The 21596-nt window shown below is 54.3% G+C and overlaps 1 pseudogene; it reads right to left on the reverse strand.

Moving 5' to 3' along the window:
- The window catches only part of LOC123124864 (sugar transport protein 7-like), a 51054-nt pseudogene extending 32907 nt beyond the window's left edge, over window positions 1–18147 (reverse strand).
- Window positions 18148–21596: the final 3449 nt, after the last annotated feature.

Here is a 21596-nt window from a genome sequence, read left to right on the forward strand (position 1 = left end):
TGCCTGACCATGGTCGGGTCAGACTTGCGCTTGGTCACAACATGATGTTTATGTCGACCTACTCAATTCCCCTTGGAGGTGAAAAGATACTTATTCATGGGTGGTCTCAAATAATGAAGGCCCGTCCATCTTGGAGAATAGGACAGAAGATTATGTTCATGCTTTTCCATGGCTCTAAAGCGAATATCCTGTTTATTGACCACGTTGCTTTCAGCTTTGGTTGTTAAGTGCCCCTGCTGGTTTCAGTTAAGGTTGTTAAGTACTCCTGCTGCTTTTACAGTCTGTCGTGTTTCTTCAGTCCTGTCTTCCTCCAGCCGCCAAAACCAAACCAGCGCCGGCGGGGCCGCCTGCTTCCGCCTCCCATGGCTGGCTGCGCCTCAGCGCACGCATCGCCGCCCCACTGTCTCCTAAATCGTTAACGCCGACGTCCTCCGCGCGCTTTGGTGCGCTCGCCGCGGCGCCGCCCTCTCGCGTTGTCAACATGGTCAACAAACAACAGGAATCGGCAGAAGTACGTGGAGAGGATGACAGTAGGGGCCCACCACGTCAGCTTATCGAAAAATAAAATGCTTCCTCCTAGTGTTTTCCTGACATCTGGGACCCACGACATTGTGAGCGTATATAGTCAATAGACAAGAGAACAACATAAGATCGGCCGACACCTGGGACGTAGCTACTCGAGCAGTAATTTTTTTGTTTGGTATTGTTGAGACGGAGCAGGGTTTGAACTGGGCTGTGACCCGTCTAGCCCAGGCTTATATTTTATGTTCACCATGTGACCAGCCCAGCTATTTTTTCTTTGTGAAAATGAGCCCAGTTTATTTTTTCTGAAGAATACCCAATCCAGGCCTACTTTTTTTTCTGCGCCCTGATGGGCTGCAACTCTTTCAAGACGCCTGCAAATGTTGAAAGTAATATGAAATGGGTTGTAAATATAAAAACAGATGACAAATTGGCAATTACTTTATAATTTCTGAATTTTTTCACATTTTCAGATTCCTATTTCACTGGGCATTAACCTAATTTAAATATATCTTCAAAGTACTTTAAATCTGGCTCGACATTTCAGTATTGAAAATAGTTTGGAACCCACAGAAATATGCGAAATTGGCCCTGGCCAACCAAAAAAACGACTATAATAAATTGCATAAGAAGTTGCCATGAGCTATATATAAATTATTAAAAAAAGAGGGAGTGGTCTGATGTGTGGGCCTGTTTAGTTGACGCGTATGCAAGATTTTCTTAGTTATTATATACGTCAACAAACGATTCTAGCAGACGTAACCGTTGGATGTCAATCCAATGGCCGTCGTGTTTCTTCAATCTCTGATCTTCTTGCTCCAGCCGCCAAAGCAGCGCCGGCGGGACCGCCTACTCCCGCCTCCCGTGGCCGGCTGTGCTGCCGCGCAGGCCTCAGCGCCCCCTACTACTCCCACCGCTGGCCAGGGCATCCCTCTACTCACCCACACCCCCTGTTATTCTGCGGTGACGACAGCCTCACACCGCAGCCGAACCGGTGGACCCTCGTACTCCTCTCCGCGCGGCTTCCACTGCCGCGTCTTCCCCGGCTCCGCGTCATCCCCTTCCTAGGCCTCACCGTCGTCCACCGCCGTGGTGCTCTCGGCGCGGCGTGGTCAATGTGGTCAACGACCGACTTCCATCGGAAGAGTACTGTACGGAGAGGCTGACAGCTGGGTCCACGGCAGCCGCAAGGAAGTGTCTCCTTATTACGCGGAAAATAATTATTCCTCCACCTGGCAGCAGGGACCCACCGGACGGGCCACCAGTTTTCGCGAAAAAAACGTTTCCCCCTGACAGCTGGGACCCACAGGACGGGCCACCGTATTTCGCGAAAAAAACGTTCTCCCCACTGTCAACTCGGACCCACCGGAAGTGCCTCCTTATTACGCACAAAAAAATGAATACCCCCTGCTAGCTGGGACCCACCTTGGTGGGAGGCTGACTTGTGGGCCTACTAAGTTGACTGGGATGGAGGCCTTTGTCAACTTTAGTCAATATATGAACGATTCTAGCTCCAGTGACCGTACGATGTCCATCCAATGGCCGTAGTGCTTCTTCAACCTCTGGTCTTCTTGCTCCAGCCGCCCAAAGCAGCGCCGGTCGTGCCGCCTGCTCCTGCCGCCTGTGGCCGGCTGGGAAGCCCTTTTTGTTGCGGACGAAGTTTGGAGATCCAAAGTATGCCCCTCTGGATCAATTATGGAGTGCTGCAGACGCGTACTTGGACTTGGCAACGAGTGCTACTGATGCGACTGAGTTTTTCAAAGATCAAAAAGATCACGAAGTGGAAAAGTTGTTCTGGTCGCAGTTCAGTGCTCCAACGCGTCCGCTGCTGTTAAATGAACAAATGGCCGAGTGGGCTGAACTCCATAGATTGTCCGGACTTGCCATGAGGTCTGTCGTGGATCATCTTTGGCCGGAAGTACCAAGGCCGAATAGTTATTTTAATTTAGTGCAACGATTCCTTGGGGCTGTGCCACATATCGATGCTGTAAAGAGGTCGGCGTGCATAGAGGGTGCGTGGTTGGCTCTTGCCCGTGTTAAGACATACTGTGCAGGGATGGAGGCCACCGCTATTGTAACCCAGGATCCGGCCGTAGGTTAGGTCTCGGCCGAGCAGTACTTTGAAGAAGTCCTAGAAGGTGCTCATTTAATAGAGGCTCAGTGCTCAAAGAGTATCATGTTCGACTGACATGTATCCCAATTGTAAAAACAATGCTATTTGGATTATAAAGGCTGTGTTTATACTTTTGCCTGAAAGTATTATGATGCCTCCTGTGCGGCCGTTTATGTATGTATATAACCTGAAAGTTTGCAGTCGTCGGCTTCAGCCCCCACGCGTATAATGTGGGGGTGTTCGGAAAAGCGCGTATTCACACTTGATCCAACGTCTTGGTCCATTAAGGAGGTGATGGCGCGGCGAACAAGGCAATCAGACTATATAGCTTTAACACTTTCACTTAGCCATAGGAGTTTGACGATGGGGCTACTATATAGCCCCTAGTACTTCCGCGCTTATCCGAATATGGGGCGCGTACATACATGATCGGGAAACCGGCCTTTCGTTAATGCGGAGGAATCGCGAAGATTCTGCTGAGTCATCGAGTGGTTGACCAGTCTCGCGCTTTATCATGACAGTCAGTTTTCGGTTTTCTCTACTGAGGTGCTCGTCCAGATGAACCAGGGCACAATCGCAGTAGTTCTCCCGGTGCCACCTTAGCCGATAGAGCGGAACGTAAGGTAGCAAAACACGGGAGCCGGGCAAACCCAACTATTGACCAAAGACATGATTCGGAGCTGATGCATATAAGGCCAAACTCGCGACTCCGAACACTCCCTAAGGTATTCGGTCTTTACAACATATACTGGGCTGAGTAATGCCCTCGATAATAAGCCCTGAATTTCCAGGTACGTGCATTAGTCTGATGTGTCGAAATGCCAATAACGCCAGCATCCCTCTTGGTTATGTTGAGTATCCGGAGGGTGTGAAGCCACAAGAGATAGTAAAAAAGGTTTACACAGGGTCTTAATCTAAAAAGAAACCTTTAAGCAGGGCCCTGCTGCACGTCTGCGCCTGTGTCTCCGTTGTGCCGTGTCCTGGAAGGGTGTAGCACGATTATCATCTGTAAAAGAGAAAAACCCAGGTGAAAGTCTTCATGCGAAAAATTGGTTATTCTTAATAAACCATTAAAATTCAATCTAAATAAGGTCAAGGCGAACCGTAGTCCTTTTTACATGCGGGAAGCCCCTAGCACCACCTATGGGGGTATATCCATCATCCCAATCTCAGGTTTATCTGAGCTGTTACAGCTAGGGGTGCGCCGGACTCGTCTAGCCGTGTCCGCGGTCTTGACGACCGATCATTTATTCTGGTTGGAGAGGCCGTTCAGTGTTCTGCTGCTAGAGCCGCCATACATTCTTCCATACGTAAGGAACGCTCTGTGTTTCCGCTAACTATGATGATGCCACGTGGACCGGGCATCTTAAGCTTAAGATAAGCGTAATGCGGTACTGCATTAAAACGAGCGACGGCCATTCTTCCGAGTAGTGCTTGATAGCCGCTTCGGAATGGAGCGATGTCGAAGGTTAACTTTTCACTTCGGAAGTTGTCGGGTGAACCGAATACAACCTCTAGTACTAGAGAGCCCGTGCAGCGGGCCTCTGGGCATGGTATTACTCCTTTAAATGTAGTATTGCTTTGGCTGATTCTTGTCGGGTCTATCCCCATTTTGCGGACTGTGTCCTGATATATCAGATTAAGACTACTGCCGCCGTCCATAAGGACTCGGGTGAGATGGTATCCGTCAATTATTGGGTCTAGTACCAAGGCAACCGATCCTCCCGTGCCGGATACTGGTCAGGTGATCCCTGCGATCAAAAGTGATCGGGCAGGCCGACCAAGGGTTGAACTTGGGGGTGACGGGCTCCACGGCACATGTATCTCGGAGTGCGCATTTGCTCCTCCTCTTCGTTACGTGAATCATGTTCACTGTTTTGACCTCTGGTGGGAATTTTTCCTGTCCCCCAGTGTTTTGCTGGCGAGGCTCATCCTCGTCTTCACTTGGTGTCTCCCTCCCCTTGTGTTCGGCATTTAGCTTGCCGACCTGCTTGAAGACCCAGCATTCTCTATTGGTGTGATTTGCAGGTTTGTCGGAGGTGCCATGAATCTGACATAATCTGTCTAGAATCTTGTTTAGGCTGGACAGTCCATCCCTGCTGCCTTTGAATGGCTTTTTCCGCTTATCGGGTCGAGAGCCCCTGAATCCGGCGTTTACCGCTGTGTTGTCTGGGTTGTCTTCATTGTCTCGACGCTTGCTTTTATTGTGTCGTAGTTTTCCATTGCCATCCCTAACTTCGGATGTGCTTGGGTCGCTGGTGCCGCTACGGGCCAGCCAACTATCTTCGCCCGCGCAAAAGCGGGTCATAAGGCTTGTTAGGGCTGCCATTGTCCTTGGTTTTTCCTGGCCGAGGTGTCTGGCGAGCCATTCGTCCCGGACACTGTGTTTGAAAGCCGCTAAGGCTTCGGCGTCCGGGCAGTCGACAATTTGATTCTTCTTAGTGAGGAATCTGTTCCAAAGCTTTCGGGCTGAATCTCCGGGCTGTTGAGTTATATGACTTAAATCGTCTGCATCCGGTGGTCGGACATAAGTCCCTTGAAATTAGCCCTAAAAGCATCCTCAAGCTCTTCCCAACTTCCAATTGAGTTTTCGGGGAGGCTCTTCAGCCAGTGCCGAGCTGGTCCTTTTAACTTGAGGGGCAAGTATTTGATGGCGTGGAGATCATCTCCGTGAGCCATGTGGATATGAAGGATAAAGTCCTCAATCCAAACCCCAGGGTCTGTCGTTCCGTCATATGCCTCTATGTTCACGGGTTTGAATCCCTCTGGAAATTCGTAATCCAGCACCTCATCGGTGAAGCATAGAGGGTGCGCGGCACCCCTGTATTTGGATGTGTCATGGCATTCTGACAGTTGTAGTGTTCGGTTTTTATTCTGTGCCGGAGCGCGCTTCCTAGATCCATAGATGGACCTGGTCATAACGGCTTTTTGGTGCAAGTCCTCACGTAAATCGTGTGCTGACTTATGTGTGACATCGTTAGCCGCCCTATCGCGGCCACGGGGTGGTCGATCCGGCTGACCGGCCGTTTTATTTTTCGGCTGTATAGGCTCTAAAGCCTCGTCATCGAATTCAGGCAGCAACTTGCGCTTTGGATAGCTCTTTGTGTGGCGACTGCCGCCGTACTTTTCTTCAGTGTAGAGCACTTTGTTCCATCTATTGTTGAGTGTATTTTGCGCGGCCTTAAGCCTTTGCTTCAGCTTCTTTAGACTCCTTGCGGTGGCAATAATCCTTCTATGGAGGTTCTCTTGCTCCAAGTGCCTTTCCGGGATGATGTGTGCATCGTCGTCCGGACTGTTCTCCTCTCCGGAGACAGGTTGATTAGCTTTACCCTCGGCGTCGCCGTGATCGGACAGCGGCTCCGTACTATGTTCGCCGTCCGCTGGTTCATCCTGCTCTGTCGCTGGATCCATGTGGTCGTCGTTTCCTTTGGAGTCGACCGGGGTATTATTCTTTCTTGCGCTGTTATCGCTGTTTTTGCCGAGGCGGGGTTTGGAGCGGGGCCTACGCCGTCGCTTTGGTTGCTTCTCGAGGGAACTATCCTTCGCTGCATCCTTCCGCGCCTCGTCATTGTTTTCTTTGGGTGTATCCACCATATATATATCGTGTGATGAAGTGGCTGTCCAGCGCCCTGTGGGCGGTGGTTCCTGTTCCTCTCCTGCATCGTCGTGCATACCGTCGATGTCTTCGGAGTCGAAATCGAGCATGTTGGTTAAATCGTTGACAGTGGCTATTAAGTGGGTGGTGGGTGGGGAACGAATTTCTTCGTCGTCCGCTTCCCACTCGAGCCAGACATAGTTCCGCCGAGGGTCTCCTGACAAGGCGAGAGACTTTAAAGAATCTAGCATGTCGGCCAAGGGCGAGTGCTGGAAAATATCCGCGGAGGTAAACTCCATGATCGGTGCCCAATCAGATGACAGGCACGGACGCAGGCGGTTTGGAGCCCGTGACCGGGGACGAATCCAAGGGTCCGGCAACACAGGCCTCGTAAGAGGTGAAGTCAGTATTCTGCTCTATCGGCGCTGAGGGTGCGGCCTCCGTGACGGGGTCCATCCGCCCGTCCACAGACGGCGCGATCTGCTCCGGATCAAGGGCCCGAGCTGCCACCGGTGTGATCTCCCGAACATTGTCTGACAGCAGAGCTAAGTCATGCTTGTCGTGACTGTGCGGCGCACCTGACACGGGCTCGAATCTGTCGAAGATCAAGTCTCCGCGGATGTCGGCAGTATAGTTTAAGTTTCCAAACCTGACCTGACGGCCAGGGGTGTAGCTCTCGATCTGCTCCAGATGGCCAAGCGAGTTGGCCCGCAGTGCGAAGCCGCCGAACACGAAGATCTGTCCGGGGGAAAAAATCTCACCCTGGATCGTATCGTTGCCGATGATCGAAGGAGCCATCAAGCCTTATGGAGACGACGCAGTGGAACTCTCAATGAAAGCACCAATGTCGGTGTCAAAACCGGCGGATCTCGGGTAGGGGGTCCCGAACTGTGTGTCTAAGGCGGATGGTAACAGGAGGCGGGGGACACAAGGTTTACCCAGGTTCGGTCCCTCTCGATGGAGGTAATACCCTACTTCCTGCTTGATTGATCTTGATGATATGAGTATTACAAGAGTTGATCTACCACGAGATCGTAGAGGCTAAACCCTAGAAGCTAGCCTATGATTATGATTGTTGTTGTCCTACGGACTAAACCCTCCGGTTTATATAGACACTGGAGGGGGCTAGGGTTACACAGAGTCGGTTACAAGGGAGGAGATCCACATATCCGAATTGCCAAGCTTGCCTTCCATGCAAAGGAGAGTCCCATCCGGACACAGGACGAAGTCTTCAATCTTGTATCTTCATAGTCCAACAGTCCTCCCCGGCCGTGCTTCCACTTGGCGGAGGTGCTGCCGGAGTTCATCGTGTGGTCGGTGAACCCGGCCGGCACCTGGCTTCAGCTCCCACGCTTCTTCGCCGGCGAGCTGCCGGCCACAGGTCCAGGCAGTCTCTGGCTACAGGCGGATGGCTGCTGCAGCAAGGCTTTATGGGTCACGGTCGAGGTCTCTGTCGTGGGCAACGCAGCCCTGGCCCACAGCCGGCAGACGTTTGCCCACGCACGCGGCCTGGGCCAGCGGCGCACCCTCCACTTCAAGTACGACGGCAACGCGACCCTCTATGTGAGGGTGTTCGGGGAAGATGGTCGCCGCGTCGGGTGCTGCCCTAAGGGCAACGATGGCGGCGAGGTGCTCAGCCTTGGCGACGGCCGTGACGAGGGTGAAGGCGGGCTTGCCCTTGGCACCGGCCATGGCTCGCCCAGCTACGGCGAGTCTTCTTTTGGCGACAGCTCCAGCGGCGGCGGCTACGACCAGCCGCCACGCTGTCGCGCCTGCTTCGAGGGTGGCAGTGGGTCGTCTCGTCACCGCGCCCCGTGAAGCGCGAGGAGGGGTCTGGCTGAGCCCAGGAGAGCGCCAAGGGTCCATCCTCGCGAACTGCCACGGGAGCGCGCACCGCTTTTGTTTCATTCTTCCTTTTCTTCCTGCATTAAGAGAGAGACAAGTATGGGGCCCCGCAGGGGCGTGCAACAATCCATGATTTCCCAGCTGTTGGGCTATGTTTATCGTTCCTGTGTCGTGTCGTAGTATCAGCGTTTTATGTAGGCGCGTAGAAATAACATAGCTCGACGCGCTTGAAGTAGTTTCCACCTCACGAGGTGCGCATTTCCCAGTACTTGGCGAGGCCTCCTTGGCTTGGCTTGGGAGGCGTCTAGGAACTGCAAAAATTTGTTAGGAAACTCTTGTTCTTCCGAGCCCTAGTCGCAGGCGCCCCTGGCCACGACCCAGCGCTTCGCATCGCGGTACCCGAGGGGCACGGATTGAGAGAGGTGCGCCAGCTTGCGAGCTCGAACGAGGGTGTCTCGCTAAAAACCGGAAAAACGCTCACGAGTTCACCTGTCCAGCCCCCTCGCGAGGGATGCAAGAGAGAGTACAGGTCAAAACAAGGAACTGAAGGCAGAAACGGAGGCAAAAGGCGATCGAACCAAGCCGACAAGGAACACCAGAAAGCAAATTTTCATTAAAGAGAGGCAAGCCAACTACGGAAAGCAAATGAAAAGCCGCGTCCGGCCCCTAGTCTAGTCTTCTTGTCTTCTCACCAGCACGGAGCTAAGTGCTGCCACTAGGACATGGGAGGGAGCCCCCGAGGCCCGAGGGCGGCACTCCTGAGACTCCGGGGCGTGTACATCCCCACTCATTATTACGTGAGAGCGTCACGAGCAGAGACCTTCACAGGCACTGGGCCTTGCTTCACAGGCGCTGGGCCTTTCTTCATGGGTAGAACTTCCGGAGGTGCTGGATGTTCCAGGCGTTCTGGATGGGGACCCCGTCCTACGTCTCCAGACGCAGGGCGCCAGGCCTGGAGACATGGGCGACCCTAAACGGGCCCTCCCACATGGGTGAAAGCTTATGCAGCCCTTCCCTGGAGAGCACCCGCCTTAGGACGAGGTCACCCACCTCGAGTGTCCTGGAGCGGACGCTGCGACAGTGATACCGTCGCAGGGCCTGCTGGTATCTTGCCGCCCGGAGCATGGCTTCACGGCGGCGTTCCTCCCCCAGCACGAGGTCCATCCCCCGCATGGCGTCCTGTTGCGCCTCATCGAACACCAGGACCCGCGCGGAGTGATGCTTGACCTCGTGAGGGAGAACTGCTTCTGATCCGTAGACGAGGAAGAACGGGGTCTCGCAGGACTTCATCAGCTCAGTCACGTCGTTGAGCGCCGTAGGCCAGTAGAACCCGCTGCGGAATGCCTTGCCGACGAGGGTTCCTGACGACGAGTGGTGTCCGCGGTCTCCGCCGTGTATGTCAGCTAGCAGCTCGTTCCCCTATTCCCTGGAGATACAACGCAAGGAAACGTCATTCGGCTGCTTCCTGTATAACTCATCGTCCTGGATGCAGTACGCCGTGGCCTGTCGGGCCACACGCTCCGCGTCCTCCTCTTTCTCCGGCGGCGTCCCCTGTGCCAGGTATTCCTTGAACTCCTTGGTCCAGCACCCCTCCTGAGGCTCGAGCGCCCAGAGTAGGCGCGCTCCCGAGGTCGGGCCGCTTCCTGAGGCAGGTGGCTGGGGGAGCTCCTCCCGAGGCTGCGCCGGCCTCGAAAGCGGAGGTGCTGCTGATGGCTTGAAGAGCTGCTCCTCGAAGACGCTAGGCTCTTGGGGTAGTCGCTTGGACGCTCTTTTGGCGATGTCGTTGGCCTCCTTGTTGGTGCCACGGGGCACATGCTGCAATTCCAGGCCCAAGAATTGCTTTTCCATTTTGCGTACCTCTGCGAGGTATGCCTCCATGTGCTCGTCCCTCGGCTCGTATACATTGTTGGAGAAGTTGACGAGAAGCTGCGAGTCACTCCTGATGGTGAGGCGCTTCACCCCTAGGGCCACCGCAGCCTTGAGGCCAGCTATGAGGCCTTCGTACTCCGCTATGTTGTTGGAGACCTTCTCGCCCTGCTGGAAGCAGAGCTGCACGGCGTAGTAGAGCTTGTCCTGAGTGGGCGAGATGAGCACTGCTCCAGCCCCCGCGGCCTGGCGCGCAAATGCACCATCGAAATACATAACCCAGCCGTCTGGCGCTTCACTTCCCGGCGAGAGGGATCGATCCTTTCCTGCTTCAAGCTCCAGGGCGTCCGTCCATTCTGCCACGAAGTCGGCGAGCGCGGCTCCCTTGATGACCCTGGTTGTGCTGAACTCCAGCTGGAATGCCTGCAGCTCGATATTCCATTCGGCGACTCTCCCAGCAGCATTGGGGCTCCTGAGTAACCTCTCCGGAGGGTAGGCCGAGACGACCTTGATTGGGTGACCCTGAAAGTAGTGCCGTAGCTTGCGTGAGGCCACCAAGAGCGCGAGCAAGAGCTTCTGAGGCATGGGGTACCGTGCCCTTGCATCCCGCAGCACCGTGCTGACGAAATGCACTGGGTGCTCGATGAGGGCGGGCGCGTCGACGGGGCCTACGTCTGTTGGAGGTTGAGGCGCCTACTGAGGTGATAGAACCCCCGGAGCCTGGTCGCGCATTGGGGCCTCTGCGGGCCTAAGGACGCCGTCTTGCCGAGCTGGGTCATCCATTGGCGTTGCTGCAGCCCCCACGGTGCTCTTCGGGTCTTGCATCGCCTCGGCTGGGGGCGTGGCTCGGCTTGTCGTATCCTCCGCCTGGCGCTCTTCCCGAACCGCTACTAGAGCTGCACTGGCTGAGTAAGGAGTGACGGCGAGGTAGAGCACCAGGGGCTCGAGAGGGCGGGGTGCCACCATCACCGGAGGGCTGGTCAGGTATCTCTTGAGGTCTTGAAACGCTTGGTCAGCCTCCGGGGTCCACTCGAATGTGCCCTTCTTCTTCATCAGCTTGAAGAACGGTAAGGCGCGCTCTCCCAGCTTGGAGATGAAGCGTCCCAGCGAAGTCACGCTGCCGACAAGCTTCTGCATCTCCTTGATAGTTTGTGGTGGGCTCATGTCCTCAATCGCCTTGACCTTCTCTGGGTTGGCCTCGATCCCCGTGTGGGACATGAGGAAGCCCAGCAGCTTGCCGGAGGGGACACCAAATACACACTTCTCTGGGTTGAGCCGCAAGTCCACCTGACGCAGGCTCGTGAAGGTCTCCTCTAGGTCCTGAATCAGAGTCCTTGCCTCCCGAGACTTTACCACAATGTCGCCGATGTAGGCTTCAGTGTTCCTCCCGAGCTGCTGACCCAGGGTGATGTGCGTCAGCTGTTGGAAGGTCTCGCCCGCGTTGCGCAGCCCGAATGGCATGCAAGTGTAGCAGTACACCCCACATGGGGTCAGGAAGGCCGTCTTCACCACATCCTCTACTGCCATCTTGATCTGGTGGTAGCCTGAAAAAGCATCCAGGAAGCATAGCAGGTCGCACTCGGCAGTGGAGTAGACAATCTGGTCGATGCGCAGAAGCGGGAATGGGTCTTGGGGGCAGGCCTTGTTGAGGTTGGTGAAGTCGACAAACATGCGTTCCTTCTCGCCTTTCTTGGGCACAACGACGGGGTTCTCCAGTTACTCGGGGTACCGAACCTCGTGAATGACGCCCGCTGCCTCCAGCTTGCGGGTTTCCCGGACGATGAAGGACTGCTTCTCTGTGGACTGTCGCCGCGCCTTCTGCTTCACAGGGCGCACATTGGGGCACACTCTCAAGTGATGCTCGATTACCCCTCTTGGGACCCCTACCAGCTGCTTGGGCTCCCAGGCGAATACTTCCTTGTTTGCATGCAAAAACTTCACCAATTCCTCTTCTTGATCCGGGTCGAGGTTGGCACCTATGGTGAAGGTGGCTCTAGAGGACCCATCTTCCTCGACTGGCACCTGCTTGGTTTCTGCCTGATCTTGAGTGAACAGCCGCTTCTTCTTAGCCAGCGCGGCCTCCTTAACTCTAGAGGTGGCCTCGTCGGCCGGTCGCACTGCCGCGATGGTTTTAAGGGCAAGCTTGAGCGCCACTAGGGCCTCCTTGGTATCCCCAACTACGGTGAGGATGTCCTTGCTCCCGGGCATCTTCATGAGGTTGTATGCCGGATGGGTCGCTGCCATAAACTGAGCCAGAGCTGGGTACCCGAGGATGGCATTGTACGGAAAGGCCAATGCGGGCGATGTCGAAGTCGATCAGCTCAGTGCGGTAGTTGTCGTGGGTGCCAAAAGTCACGGGAAGACGAATCTGTCCCAGGGGGCTGGTGGAGCCGCCGCCGACCCCAGAGAAGGGCTTGCTAGGGCGGAGCCACTCGAGCGGTACATGAAGAAGGCTGAAAGCTTCCACAGAGAGCATATTGAGGCCGGCGCTGCTGTTGATGAGGGTGTTGGTGACAGCTACGCTGCAGATGGTGGGCATGCATAGCATTGGGAGCACGCCCGAGCCGACGGTGGTGACAGGGTGATCCCTCGAGTCGAAGGTCAGGTCGGCCTTGGGCGCCGCCCAACCTGGAGGAGCCCCCTGCCGCGCGGAGGCGGCGCCGATCTGGCGAAAGAACAGCTTGGCGTGACGGTCCGAGGGCGGCGCTTGTGAGCCACCGAGGAGGGCCGCGACAGCGAGGGGCGCCGGTGCCGCGAAGCACGCAGCGAAGAGGCTGCGCAGCTCCTCCCAAGATGCCACCGTAGATCCTGGGGAGGTTGAGAAGCCAGGCGTGGGGCGCACCAGTGAGGGCCATGGGAAGCCAGCTGGCCATGACCTTGTCGTCGCCCCAGCCTTCAAGACGTCCTCTTCATATGCCAGCAGGAAAGCCGACGGATCCGCCGCGCCATCGTAGCGCGGCGGCATCTCTGGCTTGAACTTGGGTGGCCACTGCACCCGCCGCAAGGCGGGGGCTAAGGCTCGGAGCCCCTGGCCCCGCCGCGGGCGTCTGTCGTCACAGCCGGAAGAGCAGCGCCGGCCATGGGGGCGAAGCGCGGTGGTGGCGGAGCATAGATCGACGGAAGGAAAGCTTCGGCGCACCCCTACCTGGCGCGCCAAATGTCGGATTTCGGGTTCTGGCAAACCCTTGAGGTTCGAACACTGGGGTGCGCACGAAGATCTCTCCCTCCCTAGCTCACTCTCGCAACGATCGCAAGGCCTAGATCGACGAACCCAAAGAACGAGAGACACAAGAGTTTACACTGGTTCGGGCCACCGATGTGGTGTAATACCCTACTCCAGTGTGGTGTGGTGGATTGCCTCTTGGGCTGAGGATGAACAGTTACAAGGTGAAGAACAGCCTCCTGAGGAGAGGTGCTCTTGTGCTTGGTAAGCTTGTGTGGGTGTCGAATCGATCCCCTTCCTATGGTGATGGCTAGTCCTATTTATAGAGGCCCTGGTCCTCTCCCCAAATATTGAGCGGGAAGGGACCCAACAACGACCAAATTCGAAGGGAGACAACTAGTACAAGTTATTCTTACTAAAGGTGGTCTTCCCCTGCCAAAGGCTCTGGTGCTGACGGCGTCTCGGACTCCACGGTGACCTCCGTCCTGTCGTCCTGCCGTCTTGCTGGTCTTGGTCTTGTTGCACCGATATGGAAACCTTTGCCTGATGCCTCAGGACTCCTCGCCTGCGCTTGCCTCTTTAACACCAAAAAGGAAACGAGGACACTACGCGCGCTGGCGCCTGCCTGGCGCCCGCCTGGCCACGGTCGTCATGGCTTGCGTCACAGGAACCTCGCGAGGTGTCCCTTGCCTTGATCTCTCCGCCCCTCGCGAGCCAGCCTGGTGAGGCCGCCCCCGAGGAGGTCTTGCGTTGTCTGGCTCGTGAGGCTTGGCCCCTCGCGAGGGTCATGGGTGTTTGCTGGTGAAGATGGGCCGTACAGGGCCGCTAGTGGAGCCACGTCGTGGGCCGCTGGCAGGCAAGTCTGGGGACCCCCGTTCCCAGGACACCGACACCAGCCATCATGGATTCAGGAAGTGTGCAACTCGTACGCCACGGACGCCAAGACCACAGAGTTGCTCCAGGCTCTAGCAGTACACAGTACGGATGATCAAGGACATGAACTGGACAGAGGAATGATTAAGTATAAAGGTCGCTTGTGGATTGGGAACAATGCAACCTTACAGACCAAGTTAATCAAAGAACTACATGCAGCAGCAGTCGGGGGTCACTCCGGCATACATCCTACATATCTAAGACTGAAAAATTTATTCTACTGGCCTGTTATGAAGCTGCAAGTAGAAGAATTTGTCAAGCAATGCCAGACATCTCAACAGACCAAGCATGAGCGCACACACCCGGCTGGTACCCTGCAGCCATTGCCAATTCGAGAGCGCGCCTGGAGCAAGGTGATAATGGATTTTATCGAGGGGTTGCCACGCTCCGACGGCGCCGATGTCATTCTAGTGGTAGTCGACCGTCTCTCCAAGTACGCGCATTTCATTCCTCTCCATCACCCCTTCACGGCAACTCAGGTGGCCCGCGCTTTCCTCGACAATATTGTCAACCTTCATGGGGTACCTCTATCGATCGTCTCTGGTCGTGACAAGATCTTCACAAGAGCATTCTGGCGCGAGCTTTTTGCACTGGTGGGCACGAAACTTCTGTACACCACGGCGTACCATCCTTAGACAGGCAGAGTGAAAGGGTGAATCAGTGCCTTGAGCACTATTTGCGTTGTGCCGTCCACGACACTCCTCACCGCTGGAAGCGCTGGCTGCCAATGGCAGAGTTCTTGTATAATTCAAGCCATCATAGTGCCATCAACTGTTCGCCATTCAAGGCTCTGTATGGAGTGGAACCAAATTTTGTGCTCTTCCCAACCTATTCAACACCAAGACACGGAAATCGCTGCATCAGCTGGCAGCAGAGCACCAACAGTTCACCGAGATGCTGAAAACGCATCTGCTGTGTGCACAACATCAAATGAAACATCAAGCGGACCGCAAGCGCATCAACAGGGAATTTCAAGTAGGAGATCAGGTCTTGCTCAAGCTATAGCCCTATGTTCAGTCTTCCGTGGTGAGCAGACCATGTCCAAAGCTCGCGTACAAATTCTTTGGGCCGTACAAGGTCATCAGCCGCATCGGATCCCTCGCATACAAGCTCGACTTGCCTCAGGAAAGTAAGATTCATCCGGTATTTCACGTTTCTCAATTGAAGCCATTCACCGCCGACTATACTCCGGTGTTCAACCAGTTGCCAGCCCCACCAAACCTCACCATTGGCGATCTGGTACCCGAGGCGATTCTGGAGCGTCGCTTGGTCAAGCAAGGTAACACAGCGGTGCCTCAGGTACTTGTGCATTGGCGTACGTTGTCTCCGGCGAGTTCCACTTGGGAAAATTTTAATGTCCTCCAGCAACGTTTTCCGACGATGGACCTCGAAGCAGGGGCTCCGTTTCAAGGAGGGGCGAATGTCATGCCCTCCACTCCAGTCACGCCCCAGGCTGAAGCAGAGGCGGACAGAGAGGCACAAGTGCAGCAACAGGAACTTGGAGGAGAAGAAGAACTGGACCCATAGGAGGAGCCAGTGGAATAGTCACTAGGAGGTGTGAGTATGACATGTGGGCTTGAGCCAGGCTGTGGCGTTAAAGGTGTAACCGCGATGGCAGTGTAGGCATGTTGTCATTTGAGATAATTTAGATCCCTTATCATCTTGAACTCTCTTCTCACCTACCCCCTTCTCCTACCTCTGGATCTCATCCCCTTCTCCTGATCTCCTCCCACTTCCTGTTCGATCTCTCTCGGGGTCGTAACACACTCGCGCACCCCGTGCGGACGCGATTTCCGTGCAGCTGTGCTGATGTGGTTGATTGCTCGGGCGTTCGCTTGTTGCGCGGCGCCGTGCAGGTCCGAGCTGCTCCGTTGGATGTATGTATTCCCCGTGCTTGCACGCACGTACGTGTATGTGCACCGTCCCGCCGCGTGCTATTGGACTGCTGTCTCCTGGCCGCTCGCTCCTCCTGCCACGTCCGCCCGCCGACACGCATATCGCAAGTTCCTCGCCGTCTGTCGGTATCTTCGCAGTTTTGCTTATCGCGCCTTTATCTGATCAACCGGATACACGCGTCTCCACAGAAATTCGTGAAGATCGTCATCAAGTACAATGCACCATTCACCGATCGAGCTATGGGCTGCCGTTCCGTCATCCCTTCGGACCGCAGCGTCGCCGTTTCATGGTCCTCTCGACGGCTGCATCGACTCACGCACTACTACTGCGTCGCCCTTTGGGTCGTAGTCCTACGGCCCGCGGTCCATTGTCGCCCCGAGGCCGTCTGCTTGAGGCCGTCTACTTGAGGCCGTCTTCGGGGTTGCACCGATCCTCGTTTTGCCACTGTGTCGCCTCATTGGACCATAGCGAGCATGGCACGCGGTCCTTGCCGCCGCCCCGTGATGCTCCCCTCGCCTGCACCGACACGCGCGCTGCCGCTGTGTCACCTTTTTAGGCCGTAGTGCCGCGGCCCGCGGTCCATCGACGCCCCGAGGCCGTCCGCTCTAGGCCGTCCCCGTGGCTACACCGACCCACGCGCTGCTGCTGCGTTACCCATCGGGCCTTAGCGAGCGTGGCACGCGTTCCGTGCCACCGCCCCGAGGTCTTCCTCGCCATCACGCCGCCGCGCGCTGCCACTACTTCGCCCCTTCGGGCTGTAACGTCGCGGCGCGCGGTCCACTCCGCTGTCCCCGCGCGCCGACTTCTACGTGGTATGCGTCGCGCCGCCTCCCTAGGCACGGGAACATCACCGTCCGCGCCGGTCTTCGTCACGCCGTTGGGTTCTTCCTCGTCTACTTTGAGCACCGTCGCCGCGCTTCTGACCTAGCCGCCGCCACCGCCGCCGCCGCTATTCTTTCCAGTCCATTGTGACTACCTCGATACCGGCCACCCCGACTCAACATCGACCACGGCGTCCCTCGCACGGCTACCTCAACCACGGCTACACCATCTTACGCTCTCGGCTACATCGACATCGGCACAAAGAGCTACCGACTTCCTTGAGCAACCTCGGCGGTTTCCACTCCAGCCACGACTTCCACGATGCATCGAACGTTACGACTGTGGGGGTGTTTGTCGGTTTGCCTTCGAATTCTTCTCCAGTCTCACCGTCTGCGTCGCTACCGTTGTGATTGCGGGGGAATGTTGAGTATATTGATTATTAGGAAAGAAAAAATAGACTAGAATTTGTTCTGTTTTGTCTTGTACTCCAAGTTGATCATTGTATTTCTATATATATGCCCACGAAAATCAAGCAATACATCAAACGATTCCATCAATCCCTCTCTCTCTTCTAACAAGGATTTTTTAAAAAAATTCCGCTGCTGGTCGATCCACACTGGCGGCCCGTAGGGTCAATGATGAATAGATGTACCGCTATACCAGCACGGTGTTAACATACTAGTATTTTTTTAGGGGCGGTGTTAACGTACTTGGAATCCACGAGTACAACCGAACCAAAGGTCACTAGACCGAGATAAAAAAATATGATGAAACAACATGATTGCAGTACATGCACCTAGTTTACCGGACATCCAGATGTCGTAGCCGAAGTTGGAACCCCTATGGCGGCGACGATGCACGCCATGGCAACGGCGAACGTCATTTGGCCCTTGTACTCCGCCGCCCTCTCCTTCTTCACCCCCAGCGGTGCCATGCGGCCAGCCATCGTCTGGTCCTCTCCTCTGCCCTCCGGGAATTCAAGTCAGGAGAGAGTCGTGCGTACGTTAAGCCGAAGGAACAAGACCGCCACATACATAGTCGGGTGAGCGACGGAGCGCGACGCCTTTTTGTAGCTCGGCATAGGGGAGCGACAGGAGCTGCGGGGCAAGTAACATCGCGCGATCCCATCAGGTCTGGTGTTGGCGACGCGTGCGCTACCACCTTTTTTGGGGCAAATCTTAGCTCGCTCGATTCCAGTGGATCGGCGATCGGGCCATGTGTGAAGTGTGAACCTGAGCAGCAGGATCTGGCTCCGCTATCCTCCTCGGCCACGTCGACGCACACTTTGCCGATGCCGCTCCGAGGTCCACAGCCCTGTGTCGGCACTTATAACCCGGTCGATCGCCTCTGGGGTTGGATCACATTATTCCGCTGTCCCAAACGGTACGGTTAACAACAATCCGATGCTGAGCTGCTGACAAGCAAAAGAGATGTCTCGTCGCCGTCGCGTCCCATGGTACGCACGGTTCCGAGCGTTTGCTTTGGCTGCACTGAGGTGAGGTGTGGTGCCGTCCCGTCCTTCACTTGTGTCCCGTCCCGGTGGTACGTAAGGTGGCGAGGACGAACCCTGTCGCGTCGAACGCATCTTTCTCTTTTCTGAGAGGGAGAACGGAGCGTAGCTTAGTTGGCAAGGCACGGGAGTTCGCAGCCAGTCCAGAGTTTGAGCCTCGACTTGAACGTTTGGGGTGTGTTTGGTTGCCCGCATAGAGCTTAATCAGGCCCGCGAGAAAAGCAAGAGGCTTGTTTGGTAGCCCGCATACATTATTGGACCTGCATCGCACGTTTCTTAAAGCACATCTAGGCCTGGATGGCTGGAAACGCAAGAATCGGCAGTTTCTCTGCAGCCAGCCTGAGCGGAAGCGCAGCGAGCGGCCCCTGCATGAGGATAAACGGAAGAGATACTAGGTGTTTAGGTGGTGTCTTCTTCAACCTCAGTAAGCTCCTCTCTAATCTCCTCTCTTTCATGTTCCTCTAATCTACACAACAAAGCTTCGATTCGTGGTAAGCTCTACACGAAAAAGATGCACATCGATGCTACGGTTCCATTCAGGCGATCGGTTCGTAGTTTCGTCGGCCGTAAGTTCTTAATCTCGTGTTCTCGTTTGGAGCTATTCTGGACGAATTTTGTCAGATTCGTCGCGCACGATCGATCATTTGAAATTTCCTTTGACTAGAAGCCTAATCTTGCAGTTCCTCACAACATCCGTGTTGTAAGTTTTTGATTTCGACGATTGTAGCTTCATCTCTCTTTGAACAACAGTCTACTGCATCGACGCCGCCATGTCGAGCTCCTCTATCCTCTGCTCAGAGCCCTCCTATTCGCCCCTCTCGATGCCGAAGACCTTCCCCTTGATCTCCTTGCCCGCGTGCTACTACACTAGAGTCGTTTCTGGCGTCGCTCATCTCGGCTTACTCTCTGTCGTCCTCCTACTACACTGACGTTGCAATGGCGCACACACTGCTTTCTTGTGTCCTCTGCCTCCGTGCACACTGCAGTTCGCCGTGTCGCTGACGGGGTCGATCATCTTCGCCTCCTCTCTCTCGCCCTACTACACTGGAGTCGTTTTCAACGCCGATCATCTCGGCCTCCTCTCTCGTCCACTGCACTGACGATAGCATGACGCGAGCACTGCATTCTCCTCCTCTGTCCACTGTCTTTGTGCGAGCACCGCAACTAGTTCACCGACGGTGTCGCTCGCCGTGCCGCCGACGGGGTCGCTCGTCCACGACTCCATGCTTGTCATGTCGGACACGGCGCCACGGCCACTATCCACCGTAGTCGCCATTGTCCGGCGCACATTGCACTTCTTCTCCCCTTCCCTCTGTTAGCTCTTAACCCTATCTGCTAAGTGAAGTGCTAGCTCTTAATCATACCTCATGCGTGCAACCAAACACCGAGTTCATGTGCCGCTTGGGCCAATGCAGGCAACCAAACAAAGTGCACTTGCGTATACCTAATGCAGAGACCCTAGATGCAGGCAACCAAACAACTCGCAAATGCGCATATGAGGCTGTTTTTTCAGAACCAGGCTGGATTGAAGTGTGTATGCAACGCAACTACTATTCACTACGGCAATCAAACACGCCCTTGATGTTTACAGAGTTTTCTTTTATAAAAAAATACCAACAGTCTAGTCTAGCCCTGGTTGGTCTCGTTTTTTTTTTCTTTTCTGAGAGGAGACGAGTCCTGTTTCGGGGAAGCATATGAGTGGTTGAAGCTTCAACGGAACAAGTCAGCAAGTCAAGTGCGTGGCCGGCGACGGCGTGCACGTGTCGCCAGGTTTGTGGGACGGACGCTCGGGCGGAAGAACAATACAGCGTCCATGGACGGAGCTATCCAGCAGTGAACCCGCCCCGCCGGCAATGATTACGATCTTGATGTATGTGCAAAGGCGTTGCAGATCTCCTGCGGGTTGGACGATGAAATGATTCGTCTGTGGACTATGTATGGCCTACAAATTTCGCCTGTGGACTATGTGAAATATCATACGCTGCCAGAAAATTGGTAGAGCAAATATGGCACAACGCCAGATTTGTTTGACGCACACGAGAGGAAGAACAGTACGTCCAGCTACCGGCAATGATTGCTATCTTTGGAAACTACAGTAAAGACTTCCTCTGTAAACAAATATAAAAGCGTTTACATCATTAATTTTGTGATCTAAACGCTCTTAGCGTTTACATCACTAATTTAGTGATCTAAACGCTTTAATATTTTTTTATGAAGAGAGTATATACAAAGACGTCGTAGATCTCGTACGTGTTCGGAACGAGGAAATGATGAATCGCCTGTGGACTATGAAGATGCAGGCTGATTAGGTCATAGCTCATGGTCCTGAATTATTGAAATTGTATCGTGTACATCGTTGTCTGATGAGCATCATAAAGCTAATAGGTGGCTCTTTGCTTTCGCCTGTCATTTCCAGAACAAAGGTGTGTGCAAGATGCATGCACTCCCAGCACGATCGAGATCGGATGCCCGAGTTTATGATTGGGACATTCCCTTTGACGCTCAAACTACCTCAGTGCCGTCACATATCTTGCTGCTCCTGTAAGTACATTAAGGAGACAACAAAATGCCAATTATTTGTTTCTCAATCCATTGTCGTTGTTAAACTGGAAAATATTTGCTCACTCTACAAAATTAGAGTAAGAAATGGCCAATAGGTAATAAAGCACTCCATATATTCAACCTGATAGGTCATGATCACAATATCTATTGAGTATCACACTCATGCAATTTTTTACCTGCCAAAGTAAGCATCTCGTATCAGCTGGTGCCACGAGGTGAAGAATTTTGTTATGCGCAAATTGATTGCATGTATTTTAACCTAGGCAAGTGGTATCGTTTGACATAGTCATAGATTGCACTTACATGGTGCGCTTTTTCTCCATCTTAGAAAGTTAATTTGTAAGAAATGGACAAAAACACACACACACACACACGATCAAATGCAATGACCTCAGTGGTGTGTGTGATGTACCTTTTATGTGTGCCTGATCATTGAGTTTTGACGATCTTCACATGATTTTTTTATTAATTAACCGGGCAATTCTCTTACTCTTAGTTAAAAAAGGGCAAGTGTTTGATGCGGTGCGAAAGTGGAAGCTAAGATTGATGTATACTGGACCAGAGGGTGGGGGTGAATATTCCTATCAAAAGCTAGACTCCAAATTTTAGGGGCCGATGAGTTTTAGACTTGCAACTAGTTGAACCTTAAGCAACACCTACACAAGCAAGCTAACAAAGTAAGACTGCGAAAAAATAACATGCAAGTAATTGATAAGGATTTGAGTTTCAAAGGATACAAACTAGAGTTATCTCCATGATATATCCCTAG

Source organism: Triticum aestivum, chromosome 5D (genome assembly GCF_018294505.1).
Source record: "Triticum aestivum cultivar Chinese Spring chromosome 5D, IWGSC CS RefSeq v2.1, whole genome shotgun sequence".
Lineage (NCBI taxonomy): Eukaryota > Viridiplantae > Streptophyta > Magnoliopsida > Poales > Poaceae > Triticum > Triticum aestivum.